Raw genomic sequence first — 16,914 nt, 5'->3', positions numbered from 1 at the left:
CCTCTGTTCCCAGACCTATAAGATACTGATTCCCATCTCTGGGACATCCAGTCTCTCTGTAGAAGGACATGCAGGCTGTTTCTGCCAATTGCTTAATGGACACAGGGCTCATAGTCTCTATACTGCCCATGATGAATGAAAAAGGTCTTAGGAAGCCAGTTCGACAAGGTTATGGAATCCATCCACTGGAGGTGTGTAGAGCCTGATTCAAGATACCATTGATGCTTTACTGAAACTTGTTCTAAGCTTTGCATAACCATTGTATCTTAACCTTGGATTGCTTCAATATCTGTTTCAGGAAGGGAACATAGTTTGAATCCTAGAGAAATTGTAACTCAGCTGTCAACCATGAGTTGAAAAGGCACTGCTATGGTAGCAGGCACTGGGATTGGAATTATTAGTACTTTTCTAAGGACAAAGGAGGTAAAATGAGAGCACCTGATGATGGGAAGGTCAGGACATGATGGAATATCTGAGTTCGTAGATGACAGATATATCTTATCTATTGAACCATCTCATAAAACAGTTTTATATCTTTCTCTCACTGTCTGAGCTCTTGGGTTTCTCTCTTTCCCTCCCTTAATGATGCCTTAAGCAGATTCCAAAATTTTCCAGTTCCAAGATTGTCCTTTTGTTTTTTAACAAAAAGTCTATATATCCCAGTTTAAAATTCCCAACTCAAACTAATTTACTCACTATCTTTTCCCCACATCTCCTACATGCTTGAGTGATTGGAGAGGAAGGGAACTGTTCTTCCATAACAGTTTTCCTACTCTCACTCCCTGGGCAGTAAGGGAAAGTGCAACCCATGCCTGTGTCTTGAATACTTTTTCCTCCTTCTTTTTCCAAGGTCTAACTCTTCTGCTGCTTGAGGCTGATTGTAAGAATGGGGTAGCAGGGTCCGAGGTGGTGGCCTCCTGTCTGGTGGATGTTGCTGATTCTTTGGCTAACACTGATTGCGCAGCTAGCCTCCTCTGTTCTCTGGAGGGACACATTAATGATCTCCTCAGAGGATGTGTCTGGATCTCCCTAAAGCAGTTCAGGTCTAGACTCAACTCCGATCAAGAAAGAGTCATATGGAGACAGAAACTAGCTCCAGACATGTTCCCAGTGTTGGAGATGTGGAGTGTACTAGCTAAGGCAACCAGCACTTGAGTCAGAGACTGAGGCCAATTCCAGCCACAATATTCACTTAATGATTCTGAGCCTCAGTTTTTCTATCTACACATCAGGGATAATGATACTTATCCCATAGAGTAATAGTAAAACCAATGTTCAAATCCCAGATACAAAAAAAAACAAAAACAAAAACAAATCCCAGATACACTAGTTAGTTCCTACATGTGTGATATTAGATAAACCTTACTTCTGAGACTCAGTTAATTTTTCTGTAACTTGAAAATAATATTTTTAACTCACTCATGTGGTAGAATTAAATGAGTAATGATATATACTGTATCTAGAACAGTATAAGTATAAGGGACAAAGGAAGCACTCAAAATATGTCAGTTATTGTTATTCTTCTGCAAGGAAAGTACTCAGCTCAAAGTCTGGTACCTGACAGGTAGAGTTAGCAAGCTGAAGAGAGAATATCAAGTACTGGACCTCTGCTCTAAAGTTGGTATTGATAAGAGATTTTCCACCTTCTACACTGCTTGGTTTTAGACATGTCCTTAGCCTTTGGCAGTGCTCTTTTCACCATGTTTTTGCCTCTTTGGATGTGTCAGCTTCTTGTGGTCTGCCTGTGAACCCAGGAGCCTGCACAAACCTAGGCAGTGTTATTTTTGCCTTGGAAACCAACATCATCCACCTCCAGCTGGGCTATCTTCCCTCAGAAGCAGGCCACTGTTTACCCAGAGGATAGATCTCTGAGCAAAGCTGTTTATCCCATAGTCAGACTCCAAAGGCTTCCATTCAGCAGATTTCCTCACTGTCTGAGAGCTTAGGCCCAGTCAGTCATCGGTATTTTTGCATCCCCCAACCCCCATGTGGGATCAGATACAAATCTGAGGTAACTGATTTGTCAGCAACCAGCCTTGTACTTTGAGTTGTTTTTCCAGTGTGGATATGAATTAATACTTCCTCACCCACGCTCTCCCATTTAGACTCCCCTGTGACCAAGAGGTATAATAACCTCTTCGTGGTATGAACCCTGCCTACCTGTTCTGTCTTATCTCCCCTGAGTCTCAGTCAAAACAAATTATAGATACTAGAGACACTATATTCACCACACTTCCAAGCCTTCACAAATGCTTATCCTCCCTCTGCTGGAAACCTCCTTCCCTGTCATACTTTCAGCTCTGATAAACTTGTACTCACCTTTCAAAATTTATTCAATCATCAAGCATCACTCTCCATGCGATCTAGATAGCTCTTTACCAATTGAGTAAGGAATACCCAACTTTGGATTTTTCCCACACCCTGTGGCTTATATCTACTACTAAATCATTTTTAACTTATATTATGTCTTTGCTACAAAACAATTAATTCCTTAGAGGCAGATATTTCATGTTGTGTAACTCTGTGTCCATTGTATAGAATCCATAGCAAATATACTTATATAGAGTTGTTACTAAGCAAATAATAAACTCTTCGAGACTGCTGCCTACAGTAATTTTGTTTACTAATAATTTTGTTCAAAGAGCAAAACATAAATAAAAGTAAAAAGGAAACTATCTATTGTGGAACTCGTTAAGGTATCCTGGACACTCAGAGGAAACAGACTGAACTCTCCAGCCATAGAGAAAGTTCTGTGAAGGGATACAAATCTAGAAAGAAATCCTTATCTTAAACAATAAAAACTCCTTCCAGCAGATGCCATCTTGATCATTATCACCATCTAGAATGTTGGAAGAGGTTAAAATTATCAATATGCAACAGTCTTTTTTCACACTATACTCGGGTCAAAATGGTAAATTTATATTAGGAAAATAATAAAAAACTATAGCTGCTCAGATATATCCAGGCAGTATCAAATGTATTTTTGGATGGGTGGGTACTAATGCTTTTTATTTTCTACCCAGACACCCTACAAGGAATGTCCCTGTGTACTCATGTTCCTGATTTACAAAAGCCTTGCAGTAAGGTGTCTTCCTCCACCCCACACCTATCTAAATGCATACATTTAGTTCTGCTACTGTTGGGCTGTGCTCTGACACAAAATTCAAACTCCTTCTTTCAACTGCAACAAAAATAACTTCAGAAGAAAGGGACCTTTCATATACAATGCTGTGAAGTAGGTCATGATCTCTAATTCTAGAGACCTGGAAACTGAGGTTCACAGAAGTAGCATACTTGTTCAAGTTTAAACAATCAATTAACAGAAAGTTAATATTGAATAGAATAGTAAGTGCTCGCTTCGACAGCACATATACTGGATAGAATAGTAATTATGAGGACAGATTTGGAAATTGGATAATCCTGGGCTCTAATTTCTACTTTTCTAACTAGCTACATGACCTTGGATACATTAATTTGCCTTTCTGATCTTTAGTTTCCTTAATTATAATAGGAATAATAATTCCCATTTAAGTAAAATTAATTACTTGTTTATGTAAAGCATCTAACCAAATTATTAAAGAAGTTCTTGGAAAGAGCTACTGTAAATCTTAAATTAGCTCAAGGATTTAAAGGAAAACATGAACATAATGAATAAAGAAATAATAGATATTAAGCAAATGCAAATGAAATGTCCAGAAATGAAGCATACAATATGTGAAATGAAATACACACTGAATGATGGTATTAACAGCAGTTTATAAACTGAAGAAGAAAAGCATAGTAAACTTAATAACAAAGCTATAAAAACTAAACTACATGAAACACAGAGAGAAATATAAACTAAATTAACAAATCCTCAGTAAGCTGGGGAACTTAAGCAATCACACAGTACAATACATATAACTGTGGTTCCAGAAAAGGAGAAATACTTGAAGAAATAACTCAAGGCTTTCCCACTAAGATCCCTGGGTGGCTCAGTGGTTCAGCACCTGCCTTTGGCCCAGGGCATGATCCTGGAGTCCCAGGATTGAGTCCCACGCCGGGTTCCCAGCATAGAGCCTGCTTCTCCCTCTGCCTGTGTCTCTGCCCCCCGGCCCCCTCTCTCTGTCTATCATGAATGAGTAAATAAAATCTTAAAAAAAAAAAGATTAGGTACAATGCAGATACATTCTTTCACCATTTCTTTACAACGCCATACTGGAAGTAAATATACATACAAGTATATTATACTTACTTATGCAAGTAAGTCATACAACACCATGTTGGAAGTATGTGTGTGTGTGTGTAGAGAGAGAGAGAGAGAGGCATAGACTTTACACACTTCACAAAAATTAACTTAAAATGAATTAAAAAACACAAAAATGCAAACTATAAAACTCCTAGAAGATAACATAAGAGAAAATCTAGGTGGCTCTGGGTGTGGTGACTCTTTAGATACAATACTAAAGGCACCAGCCATAAATGAAATAACTGACAAGTTGTATTTTATTAAAATTAAAAACTTCTGATCTGCAAAAGACAATGTCAAGAGAATGAAAAGAGTAGCCACAGATTAGGGGGAAATATATGCAAAAGATACATCTGATAAAAGACTGTAATCCAAAATATACAAAGCACTCTTAAAACTCAACAATAAGGAAACAAACAACTCAATTTTAAAAATGGGCCAAAGACTTTAAAAGACACCCCAACAAAGAAAATAGACAGAAGGTAAATAAGCATATGAAAAGATGCTCAACATCATGCATCACTAGGGAAATGGAAATTAAAGCAATAATGAAACACCATTAGATACCTATTAGAAAGACCAAAAACCAGAACAGTGATAACACCAAATACAAGGATGTTGAGCAAGAAGAACTCTCATACATTGCTGGTGGGCATGCAAATGGTGCAGCCACTTTGGAAGATAGTTTGGAAGTTTTTTACAAAATCAAATACACCCTTACCATACAATCCAGCAATTGCACTATTTGATATTTATCCAATGATGTTGAAAACTTACATCCATACAAAACCTGCACCTGCAGGTTTATAACAGCTTTATTTATAACTGCCAAACTTGGAAGCAACCAAGATGTCCTTCAATAGGTGAATGAATAAGTAAACTGTGGTACATCCAGACAACAGAATATTATTCAGTGCCAAAAAGAAATGATCCATCAAGGCATAAAAAGACATGGAAGTAACTTAAATGTATATGGCTAAGTGAAAGAAGACAATCTGAAAAGGCTACATACTGTATGATTCCAACTAGATGACATCCTGGAAAAGGTAAAACTAGGGAGACAGTAAGAAGATCTGATTTGAGAGGGAAGGTATGAATAGGCAAAGCACATAGGATTTTTAGAGCCATAAAAATACTCTGTATGATACCACATGGTGGCTATATGTCATTATACATTTGTCCAAACCCACAAAATGTACAACACCAAGAGTGAACTGTAATGGAAACTATGGATTTCCAGTGATTAGGAAGTATCAATGTAGGCTTATCACTTGTAACAAAAGTACCACTGTGGTGTGTATGTTGATAATGGGAAAAGCTGTGCATGTGTACGGGCAGGAAGTATATGAGGAAGCTCTGTAACTTCCCCTCAATTTTGCTGTGAACCTGAAGTTGCTCAAAAATAGTCTTAATTTTTTAAAAGAGACTGTTTTCCTCTTAATTTCTTTAAGATAGATAGAACTGAAGCAAAAAGTATAACATTGTCTAATGGGATGTTTGATTTATGTAGAGGTAGTACATGGGACATCTGTAACATGAAGGCAAGCGAGGGGATATAAAGGAACATATATGATTGCCAAGTTTCTATAGTTAATGTGATGTAATGTAATATTAACTCTAAGCAGATGTGGAAGTCTAGGTATGGATATTGTAATCCCTAGAGTAACCACTAAAAATTTACACACACAAAAACATCCTAGAAGTCGAGATATAAATTAATAAGGAATACTAAAAAATTTAAATAATCCAAGAGAAGGAAGAAAACAGGGAATAAAGGAACAAACAATGAGGTGACAAATAAAGATAAAGGATAAAAGGATAGACCTAAATCTAACCACATAAAAACATATTAAATATTAATGATAGAGCCCATAAAGAAGTGAGACTCACTATATGCTTCCCACAATAGACATATTTTTAATATGAAGATATAGATAAATGGAAAGTAAGTGGATAAAAATGTGTATTATGTGACCCACAAACCTACCAAGCTTGGAGTGACTGTATTAATATCATATACAACAGAGTTTAAGGCAAAGAGTATTACTAAAAATAGAGGTTTCACAATTATAAAAGGGACTATTCCTGAGGATTACATAAAAGGCATAAAATTATGCACCTAATAGTGTAGCCTCAAAATACATGAAGCAATAATTGACAGAATTTGAGGGAGATATAGACTAACATACAATTATAGTAAGATATTGTTAACATCACTGTCACAGACGTTTTTATATTAACTAGACAAAATAATCTGTAATGATCAAGAAGATTTGAACATCACTGTGAACTAATCAATATTTACAGAACACTACATCCAGCAACAGCTGAATATACATACTTTTGGGGAGTACATGGTATACTCACCAAGATAGGTCTTATGTTAAGCCATGAAACAAGCCTCAATAAATTTAAAAAGATTTGGGGCACCTGGGTGGCTTAGTCAGTTAAGAGTCTGACTCTCGGTTTTGGTTCAGGTCATGATCTCTGGGTCATGAGATTGAGCCCTATGGCAGGCTCCACACTTAGCAGGGAGTCTGCTTGAGACTCTCTCTCTTCCTTTCTCTCTCTCTTTGTCCCTCCCCCTGCTTGCTCTCTTTCTTCTTTTTTTTCCTCTCTCTTTCAAATAAATAAATAAAATTTTAAAAATAAAATAAAATAAATTTAAAAGGATCAAAATAAAAAAGTATGTTTTCTACCTATGTATGAGAGTTCTCCAGAGAAACAGAACCAATAGGATATGTATGTACGAATACATATATATGAACATACACACATATATATTTATGTACATATATATAACATATTTATACATAAAAAGAGAGAGTGGCTTATTTTAAGGAATTGACTCATACAATTATGGGGCCTGGTAAATCCAAAAGCTACAGGGAAGACCAGCAGACTGGAGACCAGGGAAGAGTTATGTTTCAGTCTCAAATCTGAAGGCCACTTGGACACAGAATCCTTATTTAGAGAACCTCTCAGTCTTTTCTCTTAAGGCTTTTAACTGATAAGATGAGATCCACCCATATTATGAGGGTAATCTGCTTCACTCAAAATTAAATTATTTAAATATTAATCACAGCTAAAAAAAAATACCTATACAGCAATGTCTAGATGTCTAGACTGACGTTTGATCAAAAACTAGGTCCTGTGGCATAGACAAATTGACACATCAAATTAGCTACCACAATCGACAACAGAATTAAATGGGAAAGCAGTAGCAATGTGACATTCAGGAAACCCCAAATATCTGGAAATCAAACAACACAATACTAAATAATTCATGGTGCAAAGACAAAATCACAAGGGAAATTAGAAAATATTTTTAAGTGAATGGCAATAATAATAAAACATTTCAAAATTTATGGGACTCAGTTAAAACACTGTGTAAGATAAAATTTACAGCTTTACATGCTTACATTAAAAAACTAGAATAAATGAACTAGGTTTCCATCTTAGGAAACTAGAAAACAAAGAGCAAAATAAAAGGAAAGAAAGAATAAGAGTAGATATCAATGAAATAGCAAACATTACAGAAAACTAACAAAATCAAAGCTATTCTCTCAAAATATCAGTAAAATTTTCATACATTTAGCTAGACAATGCAGGAAGAAAGAAAACAAGAGGGAAAGAGAGAAAGAAGGGAAGGAAGGAAGAAAGGGAAAAAAGAAGGAAGGAAGGAAACAGAGAGGGAGGGAGAGAAGGTAGGAGGGCAGGAGGAAAAGAAAGAAAAAGGAAGAGGACACAAATTACCAATAACAGAAATCAGAATGGGATTATCACCACAGGTGCTATAGACATTACAAGGATAATAAGAGAATACATCAAAATAAATGGAGAGATAAACCAGATAATAGATTAGAAGACACAAATTATTAAAATGTAAATTCTTACATCATGATATGTAAGTTCAGGCCAATCAATCAAAATACTGATTTTGATTTGATCTCAATTAAAATATTTCAGCAAGGATTTGTTGTAAAAGTTTGCATGTTGATCTAAAATTTATGTGGAAAAGCAAAAGATCTAGAATAACAAAAGCAATTTTTAAAAAGGGAACAAAATTGGAGGACTTAGCCAACCTGATTTCAAGAGTTACTATAAAGCTCTAACAATCAAGATAGTTTGGTATTGGTGTAAGGATAGACCTATTGATTAATGGAATGGAATAGAGAATCCAGAAGGAGATCTACACATATATTAGCAATTGATTTTTTCTTTTTTCCTTGGCAATTGATTTTCAATAGAAATGTCAAGCAATTTGAGCATAGTCATGATGAAGAAAAATCAATTGCATTTGTATATCCTAGCAAAAAAAAGTATTTGGCAATTGAAATAAAAACTATTATTTTAATAGCACCCCACACATGAGAAATTTTATAGATAATTAACAAAATATGAAGGGTGAGTATACCAAAATTACAAAATATTACTAACAAAAATTTTGGTCAATAGATTGTCAACAAAGCTGCTAACATAATTCAATAGGAAAAGGCCAATATTTGTAATAAATGGTGCTAGAAAAACTGGATATCCATATAGAAAGGAAATACTATAACTATTTCCTCACATCATTTACAAAATTAACTTAAAATGAAATATAGACTAACCATAAGAGCAAAAACTATAAAACTCCCAGAAGAAAAATAAAAGAAAATCTTTGTGACCTTGGGTCAGACAAAAATTTCTTAGCCAGGACACACAAAATAAGGCATGAGTAATAAAAGAAAAAAATGGTATGAATTGCCCTTCAACAATATTTAAATTTTGCCTTTGATAGATGCTAAAGAGACTTGAGGGAAAAAACTGCAAATAATATGTCTGATAAATCAACTATATTCTGAATAATTTTTTAAAAGCCCTCTACAACTCAAAGAAGACAACCTGATTTTTTTTTGGCAACCTAATTTTAAAAGGGGCAAAAGATTTGAATAGACAACTCACCAAAAACAATATATACATATATATGAATAACAAATCGGCACAATAAAACATGCTCAATATAACTAAGGTAATGCCTTATCAACAATCCTGGCTCAGCCTTTCATTTCTCATGTGAACTTGGATAGATTTACCTCCTTTTCCTCAACTTTCCTCATTGATAAAAAATATCACTAATAATAGAACCTAACTTCACAGAACTAAGTTGTTTGAATGATATGAACTGCTAAGAAAAATAAGAAAAATGCCTGTCACACACTAAGTGTGCAGTAAGTACTAGTTTTAGCTATAATTATTTCAGACCTCTTTCCCTGGAAATTTCTGGGAGAATTTCTGACCATAGTGTTTTTTCTACGGCCACACATATTCATGCTTCTTAACCTTCTCTCCGGGGAAAGAGGAAGGCGATGAGTTGGGGAGGATTTGGCCAGTTGAATTTTGACATGCTCTTTTGAGCATTAAATGAAATACTCCTTGTAAAGCACTTAGCTACGTGCTTGGCACACTGGCCATACTCAATAAAGGTTAATTAGTGTATCCTTTTTACTTCTAGATGCCTAGAACAGAGCAGGGTTTATAGATTATACTGTAAAGCTACTGCTTAATACATATATGGGTATTTAGGCTTAAACTTCTATGCATGGGAGTTTGTATCTCTGGTCCCTTTGCTATAGAATCATAAGTTCCCCCGGGATCCCTGGGTGGCTCAGCGGTTTCGCACCTGCCTTTGGCCCAGGGCGCGATCCTGGAGTCCCGGGATCGAGTCCCGCGTCAGGCTCCCAGCATGGAGCCTGCTTCTCCCTCCTCCTGTGTCTCTGCCTCTCTCTCTCTCTCTCTCTCTCTCTCTCTCTCTCATAAGTAAATAAAAATAAATAAATGAATCTAAAATAAAAAAGAATCATAAGACCCCAATTCACTAGATGTTAAAGAAATATTCTTGGTTTCCTCTAAAAAGGAGAAAGAAGAAAAGAATATTAGCTGATTGCAGCTCTTTGGTTACAATTTTTCCGCAGGAGCTGAGGTTAGGGATTTAATGAGAGTAACATTAAATGTTTTAAGCATTCTTAGAAAACCACAATTACATTGATTATGCACTGTCAGTGGAACATTCGCTGGAAGCTGTGCCCCTCTGAGGCACTGAGTGGGGATGAGTTTTCTCTAGTCTGTCCAAAAGTTCTCATCGGGTTTCTCCTGCCAGCAACTGGCATTTGAAAAAGCAAAGCCCCCGGGTGAGGGGTGCTGTCTATGCCTACAGAACAGAGCGAAGCTAAGAGGCCCATAAGGGGATTAAACCTATGACCCGCTCCTCATTAGCACAGTGTTCTAGCCGACGAGGAAATAATGCAGACTCCTTGAGTGTTAGCAAATACTGACCTACTTAGATATGAGGGATAAAAGCACACATTTTCCCTGCAACATCAGCACAATCTGTCTCTGGAAATTGAAAGGACAGAGAAAGCCCTTTTATAGGGAATTTCTGGGTCGATAACTCTCATCTCATGCTCCTACAGTAATTACTGAATTATGTTCCCCAATTATTCTTCCATCCAATGACTGCTTCTCTGCCTCCCTACCCATGTTCCAACAAGTATTCGACAACATGTCAGGCCACTAGAGGCTCCTGCTACATCCGTTGTCTCCATACCACTACATCTCTCTGTCTAGAACACTTCCATCACACCCCTCTCCACCTTCACCAGCCCGTTCCCTTCCACGTATCCTGCCTGTATCAGCAAGCTGTCCTGGACGCCTTCATGGATTCGGTACACTGCCCTGTGTACACCTCTGCACACTACACTCCCCCATCACACTTACCACATTGTATGGCCTGTGCACTCTCTTCCCAGCCCCAGGGCTGGAGGCATCATAGATGCAGGGGCTGTGTCTTATACAGAGCTGAATTCTATCAACTAGGCCTGGTTTAAAGTAGAAATTCAGTAGGCAATTTTTTTAATGAATGAATGATTGAGGGGAATTCCAGTATCTCTCTTATATATATTTAATACCCTAAATTATGCTAAATAATATTCAAGAGCCCTTAGATAATACTTATATCTAACGATTCTTAAAGGTACTTCTTGGGCAGCCCGGGTGGCTCAGCAGTTTAGCATCGCCTTCAGCCCAGGGTGTGATCCTGGAGACCCGGGATCGAGTCCCACATTGGGCTCCCTGCATGGAGCCTGCTTCTCCCTCTACCTGTGTCTCTGCCTCTCTCTCTCTCTCTCTCTTTCTCTCTCTCTCTCTCTGTGTGTCTCATGAATAAATAATAAAATCTTTTTTAAAATTTTTAAAAATAAAGGTACTTCTCAAGTCTTAGTTTTGCTGAAGTAGGATAACAAAGTGTTTTTTGAAATCATATAGATTTTAATCAAATTCCCAGGAGATAATTGACTACCTGTGGAGTAGACAAATAACACATTATTTGTCCTTTTTAAGTTTTTGTTTGTATTTTTTTGTTGTTGTTTTTAGAGAGAGAGAGTGGGGGTAGGGGGAGTGGGAGAGAGAGAATCCCAAGCAGGCTCCATACTCAGCTCAGAGCCCAATGTGGGGCTCCATCCCACAACCCTGAGATCATGACCTGAGCCAAAATCAAGTCTGACACTCAACCAACTGAGTTACCCGGGCACCCCTGACTACCTATGTTTTAGTGTTTCTAAATGAGGATAATAATATCTACCTCATGGAATTATTGAAAAGGTCAAATAAAATACATATATAAAGTTGCTATTCAATAAACATTAGTATATTCCCTCTTTACATTCATACTGATTAATAAGCTTTCTCTTAAATTTCTGTCTGGTCTTCATGGCCAACATGCACATGAGAAAATGCTCTGCATCACTTGCCATCAGGGAAATACAAATCAAAACCACAATGAGATACCACCTCACACCAGTGAGAATGGGGAAAATTAAAAAGGCAGGAAACCACAAATGTTGGAGAGGATGCGGAGAAAATGGAACCCTCTTACACTGTTGGTGGGAATGTGAACTGGTGCAGCCACTCTGGAAAACTGTGTGGAGGTTCCTCAAAGAGTTAAAAATAGACCTGCCCTACGACCCAGCAATTGCACTGTTGGGGATTTACCCCAAAGATACAGATGCAATGAAACGCTGGGACACCTGCACCCCGATGTTTCTAGCAGCAATGTCCGCAATAGCCAAACTGTGGATGGAGCTTCGGTGTCCATCGAAAGATGAATGGATAAAGAAGCTGTGGTCTATGTATACAATGGAATATTCCTCAGCCATTAGAAACGACAAATACCCACCATTTGCTTCAACGTGGATGGAACTAGAGGGTATTATGCTGAGTGAAGTAAGTCAATCGGAGAAGGACAAACATTGTATGGTCTCATTTATTTGGGGAATATAAATAATAGTGAAAGGGAATAGAAGGGAAGGGAGAAGAAATGGGTAGGAAATATCAGAAAGGGAGACAGAACATGAGGACTCCTAACTCTGGGAAACGAACTAGGGGTGGTGGAAGGGGAGGAGGGCGGGGGGTGGGGGTGAGTGGGTGACGGGCACTGAGGGGGACACTTGACGGGATGAGCACTGGGTGTTATTCTGTATGTTGGTAAATTGAACACCAATAAAAATTATTTTATTAAAAAATTTTCTGTCTGGTCTTATATTAGGTAATAAACAGTACTTTTTAATAGACATACAAACACATATATGCACTTTTTCTATTGGAAAAGTATAAAAATTAGGAATAAAATATATATTTTCTAACCTTCCTATGTATATTTTAACACATTATTTGTCCTTTTAAACTTTTTTTGCAAAAAAATAAAAAATAAAAAAAATAAACTTTTTTTGCTTTGTTTTTACACAGGAATTTCTATGTAAACAATCATGCCTTCTGTGAATAGAATAATTTTATTTCTTCCTTAGTAATCTCTTCCTTCGTTCCTTCCTTCCTTCCTTCATTTCTTCCTTCCTCCCTCCCTCCGTTCCTTCTACCTTTCTTCTTCTTTTTTCTTTTCCTTTCCCTATTAATTCTTTATGATTGCATTTGACAATAATAGGAAAAGAAGAACGAATTAATGTTTGTAGAAGGAAGTAAATAATAAAGATAGCAGCATAAATCAATTAAATAAAGAATAGTTTAAAAATGGAGAAAATTAACAAAGCCAAAAATAAGTTTTTCAAAAGAAACTAATGCAATTAATAAGCTTCTAACAAGACTGACTAACAAAAGAAAATACAATGTATTAATAGCAGGAATGAATGAAAGTACATACATCACTACAGATCATTCACATATTAAAAGAAAAAAAAAAGGACTATTCTGAAGGCCAAAAAATTTGACAATCTAGATGAAATGGACATAGTAATTACATAATATAATTTACCAAACTGACATAAAATGGAACAAAAAAGCTGAATAGCCCTATTCCCATTAATCGAATTCATTTTCAAAAACATCAACAAAGAAAGCTGCAGACCCATATTCTGTCAATCCATAATTTTTTAATCAGTAGTCCTCTGGTGATTCCATATATTTCAAAAATGTACTGAACTTTGATTAGGAATCGAAGCTAAAAGATATACTTTGGCTTAGATTTTGGTTGTCCTTGGTAAACTAGAGACTAGATAATTTAAGATCCAATGAAATCAAATAAAGGTATATCATATTTGTTTTTTAAAAAAGAACATCATACTTGTTGAAACTTAAACATGAAAAAGTCAAAATTTCATAAAATGCTAAGGCATAGGTAATTTATGCTTAAGATGAGCCTTCATGACTTGCTGACTACCTCTTTTTAGTCTCTGTTCCTACATTAGTAAATAGAGATGATTCTCCCTTTCAAGATTATTGGGAGATTTATAGCCAGTGTATATCAAGTTCCTAACTCAATGGAAGCACTGAAAATTAATAGCTAATTCTCTTTGAATATTGATAATGTTCTCTGAAAAGCACCCAGCTTGCTACACACAGTAAGGCAAGTCACAAGAACTAATTCAAACAATTAATGGGATGTCGTATATTATACTGCTTGTGCTTTTCACAATCTCCAACATTCTTTCTTCCACATTTTCACTATCATTAGGTAGCATGAGAGTAACCATGGGTATTTTTAGTGGATATTAAACAAAGAAGTGGAATTAGCAACATATTTAACTCAGTATTTATGTAATTCAGTCATTTCCATATACACTTATTTCTAGTTGCCCCAAGTTGCCTTCCAGAAATACTCCTTGCGCCTTGTACCAGCTGTGCCAACTCATCTGGCATCATGACACAAAGGTGCAAGATGTATTGCAATATAAAATGTATCTTACAGTGCCTGATGTCAAAAATATACATAGAGTGGAAGAGAAACAAAGTTTGAAATGTATGGAACAGAAGCTAGTCTGTGGAAGATTCTTCCAATAGTCAGACACTAAAAGTTATAAACAGAAAATCTGAATCTTCTTAATATCTGGTAAAAGTGGAAACTCTCCTATCAGGAATACACTTAGTAATGTAGCATTTACAATTATAAAAGTACCTTAGTTAGTTTTTTTCTTTTTAATTTTTGATGGTTCTTGAAAAAATAAAATTTATTAAGATTTTAGTCATTATCATAATTCCTCATAGACCATGAATACCAAGGTAAGCTTTATTCAGAGACATAAAATAGATACCCATTAATTACCTAAATGTATAAAATAATTGAAATCTTAGTGATTTAACAGGATTTTCTTTATGCTCTCACAATAGAATTAAATTAAAACTAAAAAAAGGATATTGGGAAGATTTCCAAACATTAGAAAATCATATAACACACTCTAAATGACCAATGGATAAAACAAAAAGTGATAAAGGAAAATTTGAAAATACCCTGAATTCAATTAGATCAAAACATAACACAAAACTGGTAGGGTGCTTAGAGTGATGTTTATGACTTGAAATGTTTATATTAGATAACAAGAATGATCTAACATCAGTGATCTAAGCTCCATTATAAAAAATTTGAAAAATGAAGCAAATAACCTAATGTACATCAGAAAACTGATGTAACCAAAAGCTATTTCTTTGAAAATATCAAGAAAATTGATAAACCTCTAGCAAAACTGAGAAAAAATAATACAAACCATCAATATCAGGAATGAGATAGGAAACATCACTACAGATCTTGACACATTAAAAGAAAACAAAGAAATATTATGGACAACTGCTTGCCAATGCATTTGACCATTGTGGTAAAATGGAAAATTTCTTAAAAGTTACGGATTTCCAAAGCTCATTCAAGATGAAAAAGAGTATCTGAATAGTAGTATGTCTCTTAAAAAAAAAAAAAAAAAAAAGATTTTATTTATTAGTAGTATGTCTCTTAAATAAATTGCATTTGCATTTAACAACCTTTCTACAAAGAAAACACTAGGCCCAAGATAGCGTCACTAGTGATAATGAACTCTTCCAAAAATTTAAGGAAGTATACAAACCTATGCAGAAAATAAAAACATCACAATGACACCAAAATCAAAGACATTATAAGAAAACTACAAATCATCATGCCTTGTGAACATAAATGAAAACAACATTAGTAAAAAATCATAACAAATCAGGAGGCCTGAGTGTCTCAGGTTGAGCGCCTGCCTTTGGCTCAGAGCATGATCCTGGATTCCCAGGTTCGAGTCCCACATCCAGCTCCTTACATGGAGCCTGCTTCTCTCTCTGCCTATGTCTCTTCCTCTCTCTGTCTCTCATGAATAAATAAATAAAATCTTTTTAAAAAATCATAGCAAATCAAATCCACCAGATATAGAAATGAACAAATTGTGACCAACAGGAGTTTATCCCAGAAATGCAAGGCTGGTTTAATATGTAATATCAGTCAATATAACTTTGCCCATTAACAAACCAACAAGGGAAAACTAGGTGATTTTATCAATAGATATAGAAAAAGTATTTGACAAAATCCATTCTCTGAAATAGGAGCTAGAGTAAGCTGATAAAAGACATCTTCAAAAATACTTTCTTCCTAAATTTGAGTATAAGGCAAAAAATGTCTGCTTTCACAACTACTACTCATTGTTGTACTGGAATTCCTAACTAGTAAAACAAAGCACATAAAATTAAGGGAGGAGGATTTCAAAAATGGAATTCTTATCCAACTTCCCATAGTTAGAAAGTGAAAGAGCCCCATATCCTTGTTCCTTGTTGGCTCTGATAACATCTGGGACTTTCAGTGCCACTTCCTGCTCTAGTAAAACAATGGGAAGAATAATTTATTTTACTTTTATTGGTACAGTTATTTCTTAATTATAGTTCAAGAAGAAAATGTGGGCAGAATCATGGGTGTTATGTTATTCTCTGTGTAACCCTATTAAATATCCCCCTCTGGTTAAGCAGCCCACTCTACATTCACTATCCTGAACAGCAGAATTTTGTAGGAAGCTCTAAAAGGACACACGGAAAAAAATAAATAAATAAAAGGACACACGGCAAAAACCTATACAATACAAAAACAATGTACATGAGTGAACATATCTTGCAGGAAAACAAAAATGTCTCTGCAGAAATATCTTACTTTCAGGAGGGCCTGGGTAGCACAGTTGGTTAGGTGACTTGGTTTCAGCTCAGGTCATGATCTCAGGGTCATGAGATGGAGCCCCATGCTCAATGCAGAATATGTTTGAGATTCTCTCTCCATCTCCCTGCCTCTCCTGCTTCTGCTCTCTCTCTCTCTCTCTCTAAAATAAATAAATAAATCTTTTTTTTTAAATAAGTATCTTACTTTCAACCTC

General features: G+C 35.9%; 1 protein-coding gene across 1 annotated transcript in view; it reads right to left on the bottom strand.

Annotated features, from left to right (window-relative positions):
- The window catches only part of FAM76B (family with sequence similarity 76 member B), a 177,743-nt gene that overhangs the window by 18,383 nt on the left and 142,446 nt on the right, over positions 1-16,914 (bottom strand). The gene's annotated exons all lie outside the window — the stretch shown is intronic.

This window comes from Canis lupus, chromosome 21 (genome assembly GCF_011100685.1).
Source record: "Canis lupus familiaris isolate Mischka breed German Shepherd chromosome 21, alternate assembly UU_Cfam_GSD_1.0, whole genome shotgun sequence".
Taxonomy (NCBI): Eukaryota; Metazoa; Chordata; class Mammalia; order Carnivora; family Canidae; genus Canis; species Canis lupus.
Note: the sequence above shows the minus strand (reverse complement) of the source record. Positions and strands in the feature narration are given on the sequence as shown.